The sequence below is a fragment of the Epinephelus lanceolatus genome, chromosome 10 (genome assembly GCF_041903045.1).
Source record: "Epinephelus lanceolatus isolate andai-2023 chromosome 10, ASM4190304v1, whole genome shotgun sequence".
NCBI classification, from domain to species: domain Eukaryota; kingdom Metazoa; phylum Chordata; class Actinopteri; order Perciformes; family Serranidae; genus Epinephelus; species Epinephelus lanceolatus.
Genome location: NC_135743.1, coordinates 46,561,437 through 46,584,868, shown reverse-complemented (window position 1 = coordinate 46,584,868; position 23,432 = coordinate 46,561,437). Strand labels below are relative to the sequence as shown.

Here is a 23,432-nt window from a genome sequence, read left to right as displayed (position 1 = left end):
ATATTTGTGGGCCTATCATTTGAAACACAATAAACAAATGTTGAGGTTAGCACAACAAATGGAATGGCGTGCGATTAAGTAACCATGATGAGTGCAAATTAAAACATCAGAACTGGAAGACCCACCTGCCTGTTCCTGGTGCGCTGGTCAGTCACAGCAGCACTGGAGAGAGAGTTATGTATAAAAACGGGACTGTGTGCCCGTGTTGCTCTGCGGTTGTAGGGGATGTGAATGGAAACATATCCAATATATACAAACATCACCCTGATGTGCCGATCACTGGGATGAGAAAAAAACAAACGGGAGCCCAGCTCCTTATCCTAGCTGCTTTCAACAGCCTTAGGACGCAAAAGCAGAATGGGATACACTGTGGACATTGCAGGTAGATTATTGGAAACACACTCAAGGTAATAATGCACAGTACGACATGACCCCAATGTGCCAATCACTGGCACATTGATCGGCACACTGGGGCCAATCAATATGCATAATTATTTATTAAGCAATCAATGAATAAATAAATAATAAATACACTATAATGTAATGCAGCCTGTGATGACATGGCAGCACACAACAACCTTCAGGACTAATTTTTCTGGTGGTGCATAGGCGGAAGTGCAGCAGTGTGGATCAGCGTGGATAAATGAAAAACGAAAACAATAAAACGTTTATTTTGGGTAGTAATGTGTTACATTATATTGTAAATGTAATAATATTTCCTGAAATCATTTGTTACATTACTGTGTCACTGCTAAAAGGTAATATATTACTGTAATGCCTTACTTTTGTAAGGCGTAACCCCCAATACTGATGACGATTGTGTCAAGTTGTGGGAAAAATCACTTTTCTTAATTTTGTATGGACCACATCCAACATTAGTTTCAATTTTGCCTGCAGAGTCAGCAACTCTTTACGTAGTCACTTTCCTCTATTTCCAATTACACAGTATATAGATTAAACCCTTCCTTCCCTTCATCTGAATTTTGCGCGTCACAAAAGTCACGTGATTGCAAAGAAGCTACTGGTTTGAAAATTTTAAGGTGTTGTCATAGTTTTAAAGACGCCCTTCACACGCACGCACGAACACACGCCTTAATTTCCTCAGTTCATGATTGATGTTTTAAAATTTGACTGTTTCAAACTACAATGACATCTCCTGTGAAAAGAAGTAAAATTTTCTTACACACAGAGAAATGTGGCAACAAGAGGACTGGAACTGATCATGGAGTGTAACCGGTTATCTCTGGCTTGAAAGTTGAATCCATTCAGATTCCTGGGGCTGGTGGAATATTTCTTGGCCATTGGTCTTGCACATACCATAAATTCAAATCAAAATTAAATTCACTCAATCACAAACTGAGAGGGTGAGGTGAAATCCTGTTGGATGTTGCACAGACCCTGTGAAGGGCCGTCTGTCCTCAGTCATGCAGCCAGCAGTCCCTGTGAAAGGCCTGCAAGTTTGCAACAGCAGACAGCGCAGATTTTCAGGGTGAAAGGGCACACTGTCTCTGGAGAGAAAAGCGATTTGGAGATTTTGGTTACTCAGCTGCAGCTGGCGGCACACAATAACACAAAACCAGAGAGAGGTACTTGAAATGTGACATCAGCAGACAGCAATGCGTTGGCTCCCATCAGTAGAGAGAATAATCTCAGAGGTTTCTGACAGAAAGTACATGTCTGACCGCATTATGTGTGTGTGTTTGTGTGTTTGTGTATTTGGATGCTCGCAGCCAAGGCATTCCATTGACAGCAATTTTACTGAACTTGATACCATCTCAGTCTGGTTCACTGTGCCTGCCTACCCCACTTCTGATTCCCCTTACTCTGCGTCTCATGTGGTGGCAGTAACAGCCCAGAAGACAGGGTGTTGTATTGCATCTGTAATTACACAGGAAGGCCAGCTCTCTTTGAGCTCTGGATTAGCAACTCTTTTTGTGTTTCACTCAGAAAGGGAGGCACAAAGGCAGCCAAAAGTATTGCTCACAAGCTCAGTGCAAAATGATTTTTTCCCCCCTCTCTTTCTTTCCTCTCTGCTGCCTTCCTCTAAAGTTTGACAGGCGTCTTGGAGATATCATTATAGAGAAAGAGGCAGGAAGGCAGCCCTGGAGCCAGGGACATTCAATCTTTCCAGCACCAGTCTGCCTGCCCGTCTGTATGATGTTTAAGTAAAGTTCACTTTATTATATTGAGCCTTAAACACAAAATACTTTGAGAAGAAGTGTTCTGGAAGGTTGAAAGAAAAGAGAAGAGGAAAATAAGAATTCAATAATTAACACGATATGTGCATGTCTGGGATGTACAAAATTACTATATCATGAACAGTATCAGTATGAACTGTCAGATCATTTTAAGTCAGCGGCATGAGACTTGCTGTGGCATTTTGGTTCCCTCACTCTCTCCTATTGCTCTGTCCCTCTCACAGACACACATGATAGGTCCAAAGATGTACAATAATAACTAGATATTGGATGCCAACATGGCCCATTCATTTAAAGGAATTGCTTGCCTGGCGCATATGGTATATAAGGTTTACCTCTGCAGTATTTCGCCCACTGAATATGCACAGTAGTATTGCTCCTGCTGGCTCTACCCCCAAGGTCCTGCTTGGCACATAGACTTTACATTGTGATGACATTTCAGAATTTTAAATTGCCTTTCTTGGCTTGAGGAAAGTTTTACAAATATAAAACCACCATGGCTCGTAAATTCAGAATAGAAAGAGGCATCACTGACCTTGTTTGCTTACCTGTCCTTTCAACAGTTGAATAAACAGGACACCTCAAACAGCATTCATGTATTTTATTAAACTTTATTATAACAGTACTTTATTTAATGCTATTATAGCAGTATTTTATTTAACTTTATTACCACAGTGCTTCATTTAACTTATTAAGACAATAGCTACTTTATTTAACTTTACTGTAACTGTAAAACATTTAATAATGTTGTATTTTAGCAGTCTACTGTAGTTAAGAGGCTTATGGCTTATTTTTAAGCCATATTGTCCAGCCCTACCATGGAGTCAATATTAGTCTCAATATTAATGAATGCACAGAGACGGATTTACAATTGACCCTGTCCATTGAAGTATAGTTTATGCACACAAAAAAGAAATTATTGTATTTGTTTATTTGATTTAACAAAAATCCACATATTAAAGCAGCTGTGCGGAACTTTTTACCATTCATAAAACTGTCCCTAGTTCGTATCACCCCCCCCCCTTGAAGATCCACATATTTATTTGAACCCAACAGCGACAAAAAAGCCTTTCTCTATATGGCTATTTAGCGTAGCCTCGGTCGGGTCGGACACAGCGGATGTCAGCAAACCAGAATACAGCACCCGGGGGCGGAAGTAAGTCTGCACGCCCGCAGCGGCCCGCAGCCATTAAACCACAGAAGAAGAAGGAGCCGTGTTTACGAGTAGGATTTAAGAAACAGGCTAAATGACATGTAGTAGGGAGTAGTGAATGATTTCGGACACATTGCACACTTGTACAGTAGGGGGTGGTATGCACCTGGAAGTTGTTTGCAATCCACCAATAAATTGAGAGAGGAAGAAGAGCCGTGTGTACAGAGAGTGTTCTTTGAGTAAGCGGTACGCAACGGGCATTGCTGAACACATAAGTGTTTTACCAGATGTATCTATAAGGACTTTGTTGTACTTTCGATGTCATGGCGGATAAAGAAGGAGCACGATCTAAAAGAAAAAGAACAGAAGAACAGAAGAAGGCTAAACGGGACAGTGATAGGGCTCGAGCCCAAATGCGTGTAAACCTCGGTCGGGCGTTCACCAAGTGGAGAGAGCTGAGAGATTTGAAAGGTTTTAAAACTGATCCCAAGTTGGCCCTTTTCCTAATCGGGTGCGTGGCTTCAGTCCGACACCCCAATGGTTCGACTACCCATTAGTCAGACTACCCAAAGTTCCAACCTGGTATTTGAATCCCATTATTCTGACCTCCCAAAAATCCGACCGCAGTAAAGTTACATTTCAGGGGGGACCAGGCAACTTTCCTCTTTCAGTAAACACAGAGCAGCTGTACTACTAAACAGCTGCAATGTCTCTATGCGCGGACTGTGAGGACAGTTGCGTATATCTCATCGACGGGAAATCACATCACCTGCTATATGTGATGTACATGCCCTTATTTGGATAACACATTCTGGTATTCTCCACATATGGGAAGATGTTTTAAGTATGTGTGTGTGTGTGTGTGTGTGTGTGTGTGTGTGGGGGGGGGGGGGGGGGGCTGTCAACTGAATGAATGAATGAGTGACATCATTGTATTTTTTTCCTGCTGTATAGCGCATCGCACATCACCACTCACTAGGCTGCTGACTGGCTGCCATAAACTACACACAAATAAAACATTAAGAAGTTCTAACAAATGCAAATTTTATTACATTTTTTCTATAAGGAGGCCAACAGTAGAATTCACCACATGACAAAAGCAGACAAGAACTACCGTAGTTTGAGGGATGTCCTTGGTGCTGAAGATGTTCCCGAGTCTGCAGGCAGCGGTTATAACAAAATCACTTTAAGCTGAAGATGTAAAAACAAACAAATGTCTATACTCCAAAACTCACTACCTCAACCCGAGGTAGTGAGTTACTCGCATGCTCACCTCTTGCATTTACTCGTATAAAAAAGACAGTAAACTTATCTTTAATTGTTTGCATTAGATCAGTGTCACAATTGCATCTGTTTATTGTCTATACAGTGGTGATGGTGTGTGATGCACTTTCATGGTGACTAACTGCTGTGCAACTGCACTGACCACAGCTGCCGTGTCCCTCTGGACACTCAGGGTCTCCCTCTGCACTTCCAGCACCGCGTCCGTGAGGAACCCCAACCGGTCGCCCTCAGTGCACGGTTAGTACCAGGTTCCGGTGGGCGGCGGACGGCTGGTGCCGGGGTCTGGTGGGCGGCGGACGGCTGGTGCCGGGGTCTGACGCACTGCTGGTGCTGGGTGAGTGTGAGGAGGGGAGAGAGAGAGGGGGAGTGACATGCAGCAAAGGGCCACGGGCTGGACTTGAACCCAGGCCGCTGCGGCAACAGCCTTGTACATGGGGCGCCTGCTGTATCCACTAAGCCACCGACGCCCCAGAGACTTGAATATTTGATCAAAATAAAGTTACATACAATCAAAACACAGCTGCAGGTAAATTTGACCCGTCGGTGGTCATAGTGCTTTGATTTTGAATTGGATTATTCTTTTTTGTGTTGTTGTTAGTTCACCTTTCAGAGGCTATTTCCATGGTTAAATCAATTATATTCACACACACACGCATGCGCGCGCGCACGCACAGACACACACAGGGGTTGTGTTGCAGTTTACTGAAAACTCCGCGGATTCAGCACCATGGACAGGGCCAACAGTCACTAGATGACAGCTTGTAAGGGTCCTCTATATGTCCACCTTCATGACAGGTGACGGAGATATGGAATAAAGGTTTTATTGTTTTACCTGTTATATCTCCTTGTTTATCATTATGTTTGCCAATGTTATAGGTTAAATATGTGTTTAGTCACAAGGGTATGTGGATCAAATAATTTCATTTATGATCACCATTATTATAGGATATTTTTTTCTTTTTACCAGTGTTTCTGTTACCTGGGAGGTTACTTAAGGGGAAGTGACGGGGTGAAACGGGATGGTTTCTGGAGGTCACGTCGGCATTGGGACAGGTCTGCTTGTCAGCTCAGCTTTCCGTGAGGATTATATGTTTTTTTGGAGGATCCGGCTGTTTATCTCTTGTTCTGCTGGACTGCTGCAAGACTGACCGGCATCTGCTAACGGGACTGATGTGATGAACATTGGCAAAAATCTTTTTCTTTTTTTGTTGCTCCGTTGCCTGTTTTTTCCTTCCTCTTTGTTGAATATTGTTTTTTACCTCGGAGTGGACATTTGTTTCTTTTGGTCTTCTGAGGAACTGAGAGAGACTTTGGGGGATTGGGGAAGGACATTGGGTTGTGAATTTTATTAAGGGGAATTGTTTGTGGGGCTATTTGTTTTCTGTATCGGTTTCACGTGCTGTGTTAATTGAGTGAATCGTCCGAGCCAGACACGTGTTAATTTGAGTTTGATTTAATTTAATTACACTAAAGTTGTTGAGTTAAACTAACCATACAAGTCCTTTTTGTTTTTATACAATTTATTGCTGCATTTTGAAAGCAAAAAGAGTTACATTTTTTGGGGGGTTTCATGTTATATCAGGGGTTTCAGCTCAGCACCATGAACCTGTGCCTCCCGTGACCTGTAAAAGTAGCGTTGTGACATAAGCCTCAGTTTCTGTTGTTGGCGAATTGTTACAAGCTGATGAATTCGCTGGTCAAGGCTAGGCAAAACGTTAGTAGGCTACAGGTGAGATGACAGACAGATGGATGGTTTGTCTCTAACAAAATACTTTCTGTAGATGTGCTGCAAGAAGGATTAATGCTTAATATACATCTGCAGCCAGAGGCATTACGCTGTCAGTAGGCTTTTTGTGTGGGAAAATGTGTTGTGCAAATAAGTGCTATGGTCGGAATAACGGGTGGTCGGACTACTGGGTATGAAATCCGACGGTCGGAATAATGGCATTAAAATGGTCGGATGAATGGGCAGTCGACATTATGGGACTAAAACGATAAAACTCGCCATAGACCTGCATGGTTGGATTAGCGGGTAGTCGGAGTTATGGGTATTCTGACCTATGGGATGTCGGACTAACGCCTGGTCCCCTTCCTAATCAACAGGTGTGTAATTTTTGTTTTTATTTAGAGAATATACCGCAACTTGTTAGACGTTGTTTCACTTCAATATATGACGACATGGAAGTTATAAGCAAGCTAAATGTAACGTTAGCTGATGTGAACCGCTTTTGTCTAGTAACGTTACAACAAATGGCACTAAATTATCTGTGACTGTTACCATGACCACAAATATACAGCAGGCAGTAGTCCTCAGTTTATAAGAAATTCAGAGCTACACTAGAACATTTATGATTTTCCTCTTGCTTTCCAAACAAATGCATGCGGTAATTGCCGGTTGCAGTCGAGATTTTACGAATGAAGCCAAATGCCGGCTGCAGTCGGAATTTTACGACACCAGGCTGCAGGTGTCATACCGCTTCGACCAAAGGGGGGCATTATAATCAATGAAAACGTAAAGTTTCGCACAGCTGTTTTAAGAAAAATAATATACAAATATATTTGTGATGTACACATATATAGACTATGTATTATTGTTTTAAATACATTAGTAGAAATCCCTAATACTTTATATGTATTCTAAAGTATTTGCAGTTTTCATCACAAACATTTTTGGATGTTGTTACATTTATATGCAGACTGTTGAACCTGCAGAGTGCTTGTCATGTGTGAATCCTTCACTTTCGTGTGGGTTTTTTTGAGGCTCTCCTGCTGTCATTAGATTCACAAATGCATTTTTTCAACAGGGGATTATCTGAAGCTAATCAAATGTCTCCTTCTGTTTCAGCCAATCCAAGGTGAAGATCAGAGATCAACCTTAACATGGTGTCTGGTATGGCACTCCAAGTGTAATAGAGGCCCAGTTCTAGAACAAAATGACTTAGGGTGCATCTTTAAATAGTGGGGTGCACTAGTAACTAAAGTGCAGGCCACGAAAAGCAACAAAAAATAGTGTAGCTGTTACGGATCCTGAGTGTGGTCCCCAAGGAATAGATACTATGCTGGAACACAACTGGAAGAAGTTGTAAAATGCAGTAAGTGAATAAAGCCTGTCTTTCTGTTTCATCAACAGTTTGCTTTGTGAGTCAGAATGGCACCCATACCCTCAAAATTTGGTCCCCAGAGGAATCCCAGCTAAATGCTGTACCTACTGAAAGAAAAGAGCAAGAGATTATATAAAATGGATAACCTGAACAATATTGCTGTGGTGGTCCCAAATTTGGTTTTGTTCCCATCTTTAACGGCTTTTTTCAACCTGGACTATATTTTCACATTTTGGTTTCCATGTGACAAATGGGAACAACAAGTTTTAATACTGGACCAATCCAGTGTTGAAAGAGAGTGCTGCAGTGAGCAGTGGCAAAGCAGGCTGCAGTGTAAACACTCAGGTCACTTGTGCACTGTCAATTTACAGCCACTAAAAGTGCTTCTTTTTTTTAACTGACAGGCTCAGATTGTTAATCTAAGTGTCTGACAGCATTATTTAAAGGATCTCTACAGAGACAGACCTTTCTGAGAATAAAATCCTTTTTGTTGAACCATAAACAGTCCCAAAATCACTAATAGTTTTGGTTTTAGATTTTTGTGTGTTCTTCCTTCCCCCTTCCTTTTCTGTTTCTGTTCCTGCCAGGCTTGTGTGTGGCAGGGGTTGTGGCTGGCTCTATCCACTACAGTTGATGAGGCACACCTGTTTCTACTCAGCTCGTCAAACTGCCTACATATACCCGGTCTTCACTCCACTACTCTGCCAGATAATTCTGTATGTGTTTGTATGCCAAGTGTACTCTTTTCCAGTGTTGCTTCAGTAGTGATTTGTTCCCTGTGGTATTTGACAGAGTTTTTCATGCCTTGTGCGTTTTTGTGCTCACTTGTATTTTTGGCCTGTTTTCTATGTGCTCAGCCTTTGTGTCATCTCCTGAGATTCGGCTCTCTTCACTGTTGGACAACCTCCTAGCCAGCCAGCACCCTGCCTCCACTGCCTGCGTTTTTGTTTTTCCTTGGGCAATAAACTCTTTTGTTTTCATACACTTGCTTCTGTCTCTGCATTGGGGTCCAGCCAGAAACCAAAACTTAACAGAATTATCTGGCCACAATGGACCCTGCAGACTGAGAAGATTAAGCAAGCAATTCAATTTCAATTTCAAAGTCAATGTATTTGACCAGCAGCTATTAACTTATTCCTCAGATAGAGCTAAAATAGCCTTTATCATGAGTTTATTATGTGAGAAAGCATCAGCCTGGGCCGTAGCCATTACCAACAAAAACTCACCTATTTGTCACACCTACCAGTTGTTCACTTTAGAAATGCTTTAAGTGTTTGATCATCCTCTTCAGGGCAAGTAGGCCAGTAGCTGATCTTCCGTCAAGGTTCAGATTCAGTCTCTGCGTATCCAATAAATTTTTGCATTCTGGTTGCTGAGAGCAGGTGAGATGAGAAAGCTTTACAGAGGGTGTTTCTCCGTGGTTTAAGTGAGGATTTAAAGGACGAGTTAGCTGCTCGTGATGAAACGTCCTCCTTAGAAAAATTCATTTCCCTGGCCATTCATCTAGATAACCGCCTCCGTGAGAGGTGTAGAGAAAGAGCAGGCAGGCAGAGTTATCCCTCTCCCCTTCCACACCCCAAGCCTCAATGGCACCTTTTCATCAACCATCTAGTCTACACCCATCAGTCTCTTCGTGTCCCGACTCTGAGGAGCCCATGCAGTTGGGAAGGATGAGGTAAACACCGGTTTAAGGTCAGCGTCAGTAAATCACTCGGGGGGATGAGTGGAGGACATTTTGAGTATCTTGTTATGCCTTTTGGTTTAACTAAAGCTCCTGCTGTGTTTCAGACCTTAATTAATGACGTCCTATGTGACATGTTCAACAGGCTTCTGTTTGTCTAATTAGGCGACATTTTGATCTTCTCCTGTTCACTCCAGGAACATGTTCAACATGTAAGATCAGTGCTACAAAGACTGTTAGAAAACAGACTCTGTGTAAAAGCAGAGAAATGTGAGTCTCATGTTTCCTCAGTCAGTTTCCTGGGCTTTGTTGTGGAGAAGGGGCAGATCAAAGCCGACCCTGCCAAGGTTCAGGCAGTGGCTGAATGGCTCACTCCTACATCACGTAACAACTTCAAAGCTTTCTGAGATTTGCCAATTTTTATCTTAGGTTTATCAGTGACTATAGCAGAGTTGCTACACCTTTAACCAAACTTACATCTGTAAAGGTTCCCTTTTAGTGGTAACCTAGAGCTGAAGCTGCATTCAAAAAGTTCCCAGTGCTCAACCTCCGACCAGAAACTGCATCCCTGTACTTTCTTCTCCTGTCTTCTTTGTCAGTTACCAGCTGAGAAGAACTATGATGTGGGGAACAGAGCTGGTGTCTGCTGACACCAAGGAATACGTCTCTGCCTGCAGTAAGGCATCCCACCGTGCTCCCGCCAGTCTTCTTCATCCGCTCCCCATTCCTCGTCAACCACGGTCCCACATTGCAGTGGATTTTGTCACTGGCCTCCCTCCGTCAGAAAGTAATACAACTATTCTGACTATTGTTTACCGTCTTTCCAAAGCAGTTCACTTCATTCCTCTGCCTAAATTACCCTCTGCTCTTGAGACAGCTACGCTACTCATTCAACATGTCTTCAGATTACATGGCATTCCTCAGGACATCATTTCTGACAGAGGTCCGAAGTTCTCCTCCCAGGTATTCAAAGCCTGTTGTCAGGCGCTGAGGGTGTCCACCAGTCTGTCATCAGGATACCACCCTCAGACCAATGGCCAGACAGAGCTGGCAAATCAGGACCTGCTCCGCCACAGGCATGTCTCCTTTTATGGCCACTAATGGTTTACAACAACCCCTTTCCCCAGTCCAGGAAAAGGATGTGGCAGTCTCTTCGGTCCAGGGGCATCTCCAGCGTGCCCGCTGAGTCTGGCGCGAAGCCCGGGCAGGTCACACCACTGCAGCTGGTAATCAGAGACTGGTGGACAACAACCACACTCCTGCACCGGATTACCAACCAGGACAGAAAGTTTGGTTATCCTCCAGTGACCTCCCTCTTCAAACTGAGTCCCAGAAACTGGCACCTAGGTACATTGGCCCATATGAAATCATGATTCTGTTTTAGTTTTAATTTTTGGGTGGATTTTTGTCTGTTCTTCCTTCCCCCTTCCCTTTCTGTTTCTGTTCCTGCCAGGCTTGTGTGTGGCAGGGGGCAAGGCTGGCTCCTTCCACTGCAGCAAATGAGGCACACCTGTTTGTACTCAGGCCATCAACCTGCCTACATATACCCGGTCTTCACTCCACTACCCTGACTCGGATGTTGGGGTAGTGGATGCCCCCCAACTCCTTGCAGCAGCAGCAGCACGTTGAATGCTGTGGAAATAATCTGCCAGATATCCCCTCAGTCTTCATCATTTCCTCCATCAAAGTCACACAAATGATTTTGAGAGTCTTTCTGACAACTCACAAAAGTGAAATTGTGTCTGAAATTGGTTTGAGCTCAACAGCCAGCTACCACCAAGCCAGGCCCAGGCTCTAGCAGCCCATCCACCTGGCCAGGCCCATGCCCAGGCTCCAGCGGCCCATCCACCAGGCCAGGCCCATGCCCAGGCTCCAGCGGCCCATCCACCAGGCCAGACCCAAGCTCCAGCAGCCCATCCACCTGGCCAGGCCCATGCCCAGGCTCTAGCAACCCATCTCCCTGGCCAGGCCCAGGTTTCAGCGGCCCATCCAGCAAGCCAGGCCCAGGCTCCAGCGGCCCATCCACCAGGCCAGACCCAGGCTCCAGCAGCCCACCCACCAAGCCAGGCCCACTCCCAGCCTCTAGCAGCCCATCCACCAAGCCAGGCCCAGGCTCCAGCAGTCCAACCACCAGGCCAGGCCCAAGCTATAGTGGCCCATCCACCAGGCCAGGCCCAGGCTCCAGCGACCCAACCACCAGGCCAGGCCCAGGCTCTAGCGGCCGATCCCCCTGGTCAGGCCCAGGCTCTAGCAGCCCATACACCAGGTCTGACCTAGGCTCCAGCAGCCCTTCCACCAAGCCAGGCCCAGGCTAAGTAGCAGTCAGCATCTACTGCCGTGTGCCTTATGCTGGTTTGTGTGTTGCAAACAACACCTACTGCTGTGTGTTTCATGCTGGACTGTATAAGTGTATTTTTTTTTTCTCTCTGACTCATCATGGCTTCCCCCAAATTGCTTTTTCTGTGCTCTGTGTTTCCCTCTGTGTTCTCTTCAACACAACTGTGCGTCAATGAAGTTTATGATTTCACTGGCATTTCTAAGCATGGAACAAACATTGCCTGTTTTCACCTGCATAGAGACATTGACTCCCTTTTCACTACAAGAGCTTTTGGCTTTAATTCCAACTCGCACTCTGTCTCGCCCTCCCTATTATCATGTCACATCTTGAGTCTGTTCCTCAAAATGATTGTGTTGCCATCTGATGCCCTAAAAACTGTTGTTAAAAAACACCAATGTAACGCTCGCACAATTTTCAGCCGTGCTCTGATTGTTCTACTGCTTATGATCTCAGGTAACGTACACGTCCACCCTGGCCCTGCTGAAAACGTTGCTTCCTCCAATTCTGGACTGGCTACAAATGATCTTTGTTTTGGTGATTTCTGTGACAAAATCTGGGCCTCCTACACATCAATGCTGATGATACAGTCCTTTATGCTGTTGGTCCCTCTTCCACATGCAGTACTCACTTCACTTCAGGACAGTTTTTTCAGCGTCCAGCAAGCTTTCTCCACCCTAAACCTTCTGCTAAACACCACTAAGACCAAGGTCATGTGGTTTGGTATAAACGGTTCTGTTCCCCTCTCAGGCCGAGATATCATAATCCTCGATCAGCTTCTTGTACAGAATGCACTCCACCTTTACTTTCTCTGCCAGACTTATTCTTATACAAACGACAATCCTGCCCATGTTTGACTACGGTGACGTTATCTACCGGTCGGCATGCAAGGGTACACTTCAGAAACTTGATGTTCTCTATCACTCTGCGATCCGTTTTGCTACAAACGCCCCTTTCAAAACACACCACTGCACTCTATATTCCTCTGCCAACTGGCCATCCTTACACACCCGCAGTACTATTCACTGGTTAATGTTTATCTACAAAACCCTTCTTGGTCTGTCACCCCCCTACCTGTGTCAGTTGCTGCAAACTACAACTGCTGTTTACAACACCCGTTCTGCTCACCATGTTCTGTTGAAAGTACCCAAAACAAATACTGCACTGTCATCTTTCCAATCTGCCGCAGCCAGAGACTGGAACAATCTCCAAAAAACACTGAAAATGGACAAATTTATCCCCAAGTCAGCTTTTAAGAACTCTATTATGGACATTTTTACTGACACATACAACTGTTTCCTGACACACTAGATGCCCTCACCCCTGTTTGTCAGCTGTTAATATTTGTTGTCATATGTGTCATATGTTGCCTTATCTTTAATATGCTGTGATTGTATATCAGTGGTGAGTGTGTTGTAAATGTTTGTGTTGTTGTTGTTTTAACTGTTGTTTTTTTTTTGTTTGTTTGTTTTTGTTTTTCTGATAATATTTCTGATATTCCTTTTTAGCCCTCCATCCCCCTTCACTCAAGAGGATCTGCCTTTTGCCAGGCTGCCATTGTAAACAAGAAATTGTTCTTAATGACTTGCCTGGTTAAATAAAGGTTAAACAAATAAAAAATAAAAACTACTCTGCCAGATAATTCGATCCTTGTCGGTATGCCAAGCATACTCTTTTCCAGTGTTGCTTGAGTACTGATTTCTTCCTTGTGGTTTCTTGTGCCTCATACGTTTTTGTGGTCACTTTTATTTTTGCACTGTTTTCCATGTGCTCAGCCTTCGTGTCATCTCCTGAGATCTGGCTTACTTCACTGATGGACAACCTCCTAGCCAGCCAGCACCCTGCCTCCACTGCCTGCATTTTTGTTTTTCCTTGGGCAAATAAACTCTTTGTTTTCATACACCTGTGTCTGTCTCTGCATTGGGGTCCAGCCAGAAACCAAAACTTAACAGAATTAAAGGTGCAAGCAGCGTTGGGCGGGACCTCGCACTCATGCCGGTTTCAGCCTCCAGCTTATGTCGTCATTGTCAATTATTTAGAAATATCAAACACATTGCCACAAACACCAAAAAATCTTTACAGAGCTGAACGTTTTGATGTTTGAATGCTTTCTGTAGCTGTAGGTATGTAGAAGTGATGTCACCATATGCAAATTAGATAAGTGAATTTATTCCCATGACAAACTTTGGGTCATGATGAATAGTTTTCTCATTTACAGTATGCCTTTATCTCTCACCACTTTCAAGCCACAGCCTTTTGAAATGTTGAAATGAAAGTGGAATGTTTTCCTCAATAAACTCTGGCACCTGAAGGGTTAAAATGGAGATTGTGCCCATGTCATGTCTGCATGTAAGATGTAGACACGCACAGACATCGTGTTTCTGTGAGTTTGTGTGTGACAGCGGTTGCCATGGTGATGAAGTAGGTGCACCTGGCAGAAGAGCAGAGAGAGACAGACAGAACACAGAGAGACCTGTTTTAGTGGAGATTTAACTCCTCGAACAAGTTCTTCCCATTCCCAAACCGTTGGTCCAATCATGAAAATAATGTGATGATGAGAGAGATAAAGTTATACAGAAGACCTGTTTAGTAGCAGTTGAGCTGGCATGTGTGCGTCTTTAAAGCCGATACAATAAACAGTGTAGGAGGAGATGTTTTTTTAAGAGCATGTTTCAGGCGAAATCTTACTTTGAAAGGTCAAATAGCTCACTTCCTGTTGGAATTAGGTCATGGGTGTCAGCGCGTGATTTGTAAGTCAAACACACCAGTTTTGGTTTGATCTTGATACGACATTCCTACGGGCTGCAGTGGCCAGTTTAGTGCACTTATGTGGCGCTAGAGAGCCCATTTTGGCACTTTAGGGGTTAATAATGTGTATTTGCAGTTTCAAATGAAGTTTCTGCTGCTGTAATCTGTCCTTTAAAGATTGTGAGACACACAGACCAGAGAACCCTGTGGCTGTGTCTGTGTGTGCAGCCGTTGTCATGGCGATTAATGACTTGCCTGTACCTGTGGCAGACACAGACACGTCAGGAGAGCAGATCACCAAAGGCTGTTTATAAAGGGATTTAACTCCTCGAACAAATGCTTCGCATACCCAAACCGTTGGTCCAAGCAAGAAAATAAAGTGATTTTGAGAGACAGCCACGTCTCGTGAACGCACGTGTCGCGTTTTATATTTCTCGAGTCAAAAATGTGGTCAGGGGAGCGAGTTTAAAATGTGTTGCACCCCAGCTGTTTCCAGAAATTTCTCCTCTGAGTTTACATGGGAGTGAATGAGAAAAAAATCAGCGCTCCCTTCACTTTGGAGCCACTCAGCAAAAATGTGTACGTGTGAGAGATTCCATGTCAACATATCTGTGAGCTGGACAAATTTTCCTACGTTTTGTGGTATAAATTGTGTCTGTACAGTGAAAATTGTGGCCATGGCAGCGAGTTAAAGACAAAAGTTTTAGACGATTTTTAGAGCCCTCTCCACTCTAGCTCACAGCATTCCGTGCAATACACACCCATTGTAAACTGAGAATTTCTCCACTTTTGCTCATGGTACTTTGAGAGGCACAGATGAAAAACGGTAAAAGATATGAAAAAGATGAAAACATGAGTGAATAGATGAGACCTGTGGCAACATTTGAGAGTTGGAATGGAGTCTGTAGCACAAAGTATGGAGACGCTGTAAATGCTAGAAAAAGCCCTAAGATTGGTCTCTTTCTCCCCCCTGCTGCCATTCATTTCCTATGGGACAGCTTTCGAGGATCGCCAGGACGTTTTTCTGACATCTCACCTTATGGAGCCCATAAAATCCAAACTAAGCGAGTAATGAAAAAGTTACGAATAACTTTTGATTAGAACGAGTTGATCTGTCATCTGTGCAAGTTTGAAGCCGATTGGATAAGCGGTGTATGAGAAGAAGATTTTTTAGGAAAGGCAGTTTTAAGGCAAAATCTTACTTTGAAAGGGCAAATATCTCACTTCCTGTTGGATTTAGGTCAGGGGTGTCAGCGCGTGATTTTTAGGCCTTCATGAGACGAACACGCCACTTTTGGTTTCATGTTTCTACGACGTTCCTACAGGCCGTGGCGGCCATTTTTGTGTGCCTAGGTGGCACTAGAGAGCCCATTTTGGCACTTTAGGGGTTAATGTCATGATTTTCTAAAATTTTTCACCGGTTCTGATGTGCGTGCCAATTTTGGTGAGTTTTTGAGCATGTTTAGGGGGTCGAATTCCAGTTCAAAGAGGCGGCGGGAGAAAGAATAAAGAATAATAATAATAAACGGAGCAAAAACAATAGGGTCCTCTGCCTTAGGGCTCGGTCCCTAATAATAATAATAATTAAAGCTGCAAGCAGCGTTTGGCGGGACCTCGCACTCGCGCCCGTTTCGGGCCCCAGCTTATGTCGTCACTGTGAATTATTTAGAAATATCAAACATGTTGCCACAAACATCAGAAAATCCTTACAGAGCTGAACGTTTTGATGTTTGAATGCTTTCTGTAGCTGTAGGTATGGATAAGTGATGTCACGATATGCAAATTAGATGAGTGAATTTATTCCCATCAGATTCCTCGTCCTTTATTTTGAGGAAGAGACAACAAAAACAACACAAAACAAAATAAATTTACTATGTAAATATGTTCAAAATGTTGTTTTACTGAGATGTATGAAATCCAATATGGCTGCTGCCTAGTGACGTCACAATATGCAAATTAGATGAGTTAATTTACTCCCATGACAAACTTTGGGTCATGATGAATAGTTTTCTCATTTACAGTATGCCTTTATCTCTCACCACTTTCAAGCCACAGCCTTTTGAAATGTTGAAATGAAAATGGAATATTTTCCCCAATAAACTCTGGCACCTAAAGGGTTAAAATGGAGATTGTGCCCCTGTCATGTCTGCATGTAAGATTTAGACACACACACACATCATGTTTCTGTGAGTTTGTGTGTGACAGCGGTTGCCATGGTGATGAAGTAAGTGCACCTGGCAGAAGAGCAGATAGAGAGAGTGACAGAACACAGAGAGACCTGTTTTAGTGGAGATTTAACTCCTCGAACAAGTTCTTCCCATTCCCAAATCGCTGGTCCAATCATCAAAATAATGTGATCATGAGAGAGATAAAGTTATACAGAAGATCTGTTTAGCAGCAGTTGAGCTGTCATGTGTGCGTCTTTAAAGCCGATACAATAAACGGTGTAGGAGGAGATGTGTTTTTTTAAGAGCACGTTTGAGGTGAAATCTTACTTTGAAAGGTCAAGTAGCTCACTTCCTGTTGGAATTAGGTCATGGGTGTCAAGGCGTGATTTGTAAGTCAAACACACCAGTTTTGGTTTGATCTTGATACGACATTCCTACGGGCTGCAGTGGCCAGTTTAGTGCACCTATGTGGCGCTAGAGAGCCCATTTTGGCACTTTAGGGGTTAATAATGTGTGTGTTCTGTTTCAAATGAAGTTTCTGCTGCTGTAATCTGTCCTTTAAAGATTGTGAGACACACAGACCAGAGAACCCTGTGGCTGTGTCTGTGTGTGCAGCCGTTGTCATGGCGATTAATGACTTGCCTGTACCTGTGGCAGACACAGACACGTCAGGAGAGCAGATCACCAAAGGCTGTTTATAAAGGGATTTAACTCCTCGAACAAATGCTTCGCATACCCAAACCGTTGGTCCAAGCAAGAAAATAAAGTGATTTTGAGAGACAGCCACGTCTCGTGAACGCACGTGTCGCGTTTTATATTTCTCGAGTCAAAAATGTGGTCAGGGGAGCGAGTTTAAAATGTGTTGCACCCCAGCTGTTTCCAGAAATTTCTCCTCTGAATTTACATGGGAGTGAATGAGAAAAAAATCAGCGCCCCCTTCGCTTTGGAGCCACTCAGCAAAAATGTGTACATGTGAGACATTCCATGTCAACATATCTGTGAGCTGGACAAATTTTCCTACGTTTTGTGGTATAAATTGTGTCTGTACAGTGAAAATTGTGGCCATGGCAGCGAGTTAAAGACAAAAGTTTTAGACGATTTTTAGAGCCCTCTCCACTCTAGCTCACAGCATTCCGTGCAATACACACCCATTGTAAACTGAGAATTTCTCCACTTTTGCTCATGGTACTTTGAGAGGCACAGATGAAAAACGGTAAAAGATATGAAAAAGATGAAAACATGAGTGAATAGATGAGACCTGTGGCAACATTTGAGAGTTGGAATGGAGTCTGTAGCACAAAGTATGGAGACGCTGTAAATGCTAGAAAAAGCCCTAAGATTGGTCTCTTTCTCCCCCCTGCTGCCATTCATTTCCTATGGGACAGCTTTCGAGGATCGCCAGGACGTTTTTCTGACATCTCACCTTATGGAGCCCATAAAATCCAAACTAAGCGAGTAATGAAAAAGTTACGAATAACTTTTGATTAGAACTAGTTGATCTGTCATCTGTGCAAGTTTGAAGCCGATTGGATAAGCGGTGTATGAGAAGAAGATTTTTTAGGAAAGGCAGTTTTAAGGCAAAATCTTACTTTGAAAGGGCAAATATCTCACTTCCTGTTGGATTTAGGTCAGGGGTGTCAGCGCGTGATTTTTAGGTCTTCATGAGACGAACACGCCACTTTTGGTTTCATGTTTCTACGACATTCCTTCAGGCCGTGGCGGCCATTTTTGTGTGCCTAGGTGGCGCTAGAGAGCCCATTTTGGCACTTTAGGGGTTAATGTCATGATTTTCTAAAATTTTTCACCGGTTCTGATGTGCGTGCCAATTTTGGTGAGTTTTTGAGCATGTTTAGGGGGTCAAATTCCAGTTCAAAGAGGTGGCGGGAGAAAGAAAGAAAGAAAGAAAGAAAGAAAGAAAGAAAGAAATAATAATAAACACACCAAAAACAATAGTGTCTTCGCCTTCGGCGAGGACTGGTCCGTGAGAATGAACGCAGCAAAAAGTATAGGGGGGGTCCTCGCCTTTGGCGAGGACTGGTCTGTGAGTAGTCCACTGCTTTTGGGCTTGGTCCCTAATAAACGCACGCAGCAAAAACAAGAGGGTCCTCGCCTTTGGCGAGGACTGCTCTGTGAGCAGTCCTCTGCCTCTAGGCTCGGTCCCTAATTAAAGCTGCAAGCAGCGATGAATGGGCCCTCGCAGTCCACGCGCGTTGGGGCACGCTGCCGTCGCGGGGTGTGCACCTAGAAGTCTTGTCAGCTGTAATAAATTAAAAAATAAACGTTTTCTCTTACTTACATTTCCAGTATACATGTAGGCACCCAACCCACGTATGTATTTTTCCAAAAAGTAGAAGCTGAATACATGCCCAATAGTTCAAGGTCTTCTGACTCTTTGAAAGTTGACATGGTGTCTCTAGCTCAAAGTATGAGGGACAAGAAGAGGTTGAAAGTCGATGAGTTTTGAAGAGGATTTGAAGATTTTCCAATTTACTTCCATTCACACTAATTAGACTGCCACCAGAGCGCCACCCATTGGCCGATTTGCACTGAATTTTGCACAAACCCTCATCGGGCCATGGAACACAATCAGCAAAAGTGTTGTGGTAATTGGACTGTATTTGGTCAATATATGAAAGACTGTCTGTTTTGAAAACAATGTGCAGGAATTTGTTGTTTTATATTTTGGCCGTTTTTTGGATGATCAAAATTATTTTGATAACTTTTTGTCAGGAGGGTCCACAGATGCTACATGCAAGGTTTGGTGCAAATCGGTCAAATTGCCTAGGAGGAGTTCGAAAAAGTACGTTTTTCATTTGTTGTGATTTAGCGAATGGAAAGTTACTGCAAAAGTGGGCGTGGCTTACACCACACAATTCAGCTGAATTCAGAGAACACGTAAATAGAAGGTTTAACAATGTGCGACATATGATGTGGGAGTTATTAGCCAAAAACGCTTTTGCATTGAAAATAGCGCCACCTGCTGGTCATTTTTGGTGTGTGAGTTACAGGGGCCAGTCTATAGCACCCCTATCAATTTCATTTCCATGAGTGTTATGGTGTTGGCACAGTGCCAAATATTAAATTAGACAGCCACCAGAGCGCCACCTAGTGTTGGATCGGTAAGTCCTTCGTCAGATATTCTCAGGAGGGCATTGACAATAATTATACCAAGTTTCGTGTTAATCCGCCCAACCGATGTTGAGATATAAAATACTTCAATTTAAAGAGCGCCACCTTGTGGTCATCACTGGAAATTTTGCACAGAGCCTCAGGGGCTCATGGGGAAGTGGTAAACTGAGTTTCATGTCATTTGGATACACCAATGTGAAGATATGCAGCACTTCCTGTTTAGAATTAAATCTGCAGGAAGTTGTTATTTACTAACTTAAGTATTATTTGGACTATTGAAATTCTTTTAATAACTTTCTGTCGGGAGGGTCCACAGATGCTGTGTGCAAATTTTCATGCCAATCGGTGAAATTGCCTGGAAGGAGGTCGAAAAAGTAGGTTTGCAACATTTTGCAAATTTGCGGAAAACAAAGGAAGGCGGAAATGGGCGTGGCCTATACCACAACATTCAGCACAATTCACTGAACGCGTGGATATAAGGTTTTTGAATGTGCAACAAATTATATGGGAGTTGTGAGCCAAAACGCACTTTCCTTAATAATAGCGCCACCTAGTGGTGGAAGTTCAGTAGGACAAAAGATTATGTGCACCTGGCAGAAGAGCAGAGACAGACAGAGACAGAACACAGAGAAGAGACCTGTTTTAGTGGAGATTTAACTCCTCCAACAAGTTCTTCCCATTCCCAAACCGTTGCTAAAGTTATACAGAAGATCTGTTTAGCAGCAGTTGAGGTGGCATGTGTGCATCTTTAAAGCCGATACAATAAACAGTGTAGGAGGAGATGTTTTTTTAAGAGCATGTTTGAGGCGAAATCTTACTTTGAAAGGGCAAATAGCTCACTTCCTGTTGGAATTAGGTCATGGGTGTCAGCGCGTGATTTGTAAGTCAAACACAGAACTCATGAGAGCAGATCAGCAAAGGCTGTTTATAATGGGTTTTAACTCCTCGAACAAGTTCTTCCCATACCCAAACTGTTGGTCCAATCAAGAAAATAAAATGATGGTGAGAGACAGCCACTTCTCGTGAACACACGTGTCGTGTTTTATATTTCTACAATCAAAAATGTGGTCACCGGAGCGAGTTTAAAATGTGTTGCACCCCAGCTGTTTCCAGAAATTTCTCCTCTGAGTTTACATGGGAGTGAATGAGAAAAAAATCAGCGCTCCCTTCGCTTTGGAGCCACTCAGCAAAAATGTGTACATGTGAGACATTCCATGTCAACATATCTGTGACCAGCACAAATTTTCCTACGTTTTGTGGTATAAATTGTGTCTGTACAGTGAAAATTGTGGCCATGGCAGCGAGTTAAAGACAAAAGTTTTAGACGATTTTTAGAGCCTCTCCACTCTAGCTCACAGCATTCCGTGCAATACACACCCATTATAAACTGACAATTTCTCTACATTTGCTCATGGTACTTTGAGAGGCACAGATTAAAAACGGTAAAAGATATGAAAAAGATGAAAAGATGAGTGAATAGATGAGACCTGTGGCAACATTTGAGAGTTGGAATGGAGTCTGTAGCACAAAGTATGGAGACGCTGTAAATGCTAGAAAAAGCCCTAAGATTGGTCCCTTTTTCCCCCTGCTGCCATTCATTTCCTATGGGGCAGTTTTCGAAGATCGTTAGGACGTTTTTCTGACATCTCACCTTTAGGAGGCCATAAAATCCAAACTAATCGAGTAATGAAAAAGTTATGAATATGATCTGATTACCACCAGTTGATCTGTAATGTGTGTGAGTTTGAAGCCGATACGATAAATGGTGTAGGAGGAGATGGTTTTTTTAGGAAGAGCAGTTTTGAGGCGAAATCTTACTGTGAAAGGGCAAATACCTCACTTCCTGTTGGATTTAGGTCAGGGATGTGAGCACGAGAATTGTAGGGCTTGATGAGACGAACACAGCAGTTTTGGTTTCATGTTTCTATGATGTTCCAACGGGCCGTAGCGGCCATTTTTGTGTGCCTAGGTGGCGCTAGAGAGCCCCCCTCATGAAAAACTGCTATTAAATTACTACATAAAATCTATTCATGTAGTAGTGGCTGTGTAGTCACCTGTAGTAATTGTGTAGTAAATCTGTAGTTTATACACTACTCATGACACCCCAGTAGAGTTTTGTAGTAAAACAGTAGTGTTTCCAGTAGTAACCAAGCAGAGTAGTGAAAGAGCTGTTAAAACACTACTGCTTCATTACACAGGCATTTAAATAGTGATTACGTAGAGATTTTACTACTTGTTTGTATAGTAAATATGTAGTCACAACACTACAGCAACACTACATATTTTACATAGTGATCAAGTAGAGGTTTTTACTACTTGCTCATATAGTGAATATGTAGTCACAACACTACAGCAACACTACTTATGACACACCAGTAGAGTTTTGTAGTAAAACAGTAGTGTTTCTAGTAGTAACCAAGCAGAGTAATGAAAGAGCTGTTAAAACACTACTGCTTCGTTACACAGGCATTTAAATAGTGATTATGTAGAGATTTTACTACTTGCTTGTATAGTAAATATGTAGTCACAACACTACAGCAACACTGCATATTTTACATAGTGATCAATTAGATTTTAGTGCTTGAATATACATACTTGATGTGTATACACACAGTAGTTTTTCATGAGGCTCTGTGTGTATCTTAAGTATCATAGTGTTCAGAATAGACAATGAGAGCCTACTGTAAAATTGTTTTTTGTTTTTTATATATAGAAGCGAAGGTAATTTCTCAGGGATTTCATTTTGGGATATTCCATTGATCATTCATATACATTTACAATTCAATAAAATTAAAGGATATTTGTGATATAATACAGTAACTGAAAACACAACAGAATTTTTTTAATTGAAATGATTTATTACTTTATAATTATCCAACCACACACACAATTTACAAAAACAGTTGTAGCCTGGTGAAATTAAACCAGCACAGGACACAAATATCTTTTGGGGTCTTTATCTGAATAATAGAATATGGTGTTCAGCAAATAAAAAGAAATAATAACAGTTTCCAAATAAAAGTGGCAGACTGTCCTCTGCCCTATCTGCAGTCCTTGTAGATAAATAAAAAAAAGCAATTGTTTAAGTCTCTAAGAGGAGGTAGAGCTATAATCAGTCAGATGTGACAACTGTTTTCCTGTTGGACTAGTCAGGAAACACTGCCCTGACAATTATAGTGAGATAAGAGGAGGAAGATGAAAATGTGTACATATGTGTAAGTTGCCCAGACGCACAAAAAAGTATCTGCCACCAATGCTCTACTCCAAACAGGAAGTTGGCCATTTTGATTCAAATTTTTCAATTTGGCGTTGATTTTGTGATGTCCACACCTTGTAATTTAACGAACAAAAACAACAATCAGTAGTCATTTATTTTTTTAGTTTTGTCAACAACTCCCTTTCCATGTCTGTGTTTCCAATTTGCTGCAACATTATGGGTAACATTAATAGCCTCTAGGCCCTGGGGACCTGGGGGTGAGTGATGACCTGAGGCTCTGGTCATCCAGCGACCTGACTCAGGACCAGTTTCTCTGCCTTTTGTTAGACGTGGTGGAGGTGGAGGTGGAAGTGATCACCACCTGTGCTTTTTTCCACATGTTCACTTACTCAACAGGATGTTAGGAGACTAGATGTGT

At 42.8% G+C, this 23,432-nt stretch overlaps 1 long non-coding RNA gene across 1 annotated transcript; it reads left to right on the top strand.

The window, feature by feature from the left end:
- Nucleotides 1–7,288: 7,288 nt before the first annotated feature.
- Nucleotides 7,289–13,381, top strand: LOC144464550 (uncharacterized). The gene is made up of 2 exons (XR_013492263.1): nucleotides 7,289–8,452; nucleotides 8,594–13,381. It is a non-coding gene; the product is annotated as an uncharacterized LOC144464550 (long non-coding RNA).
- The last annotated feature ends 10,051 nt before the right edge of the window (nucleotides 13,382–23,432 follow it).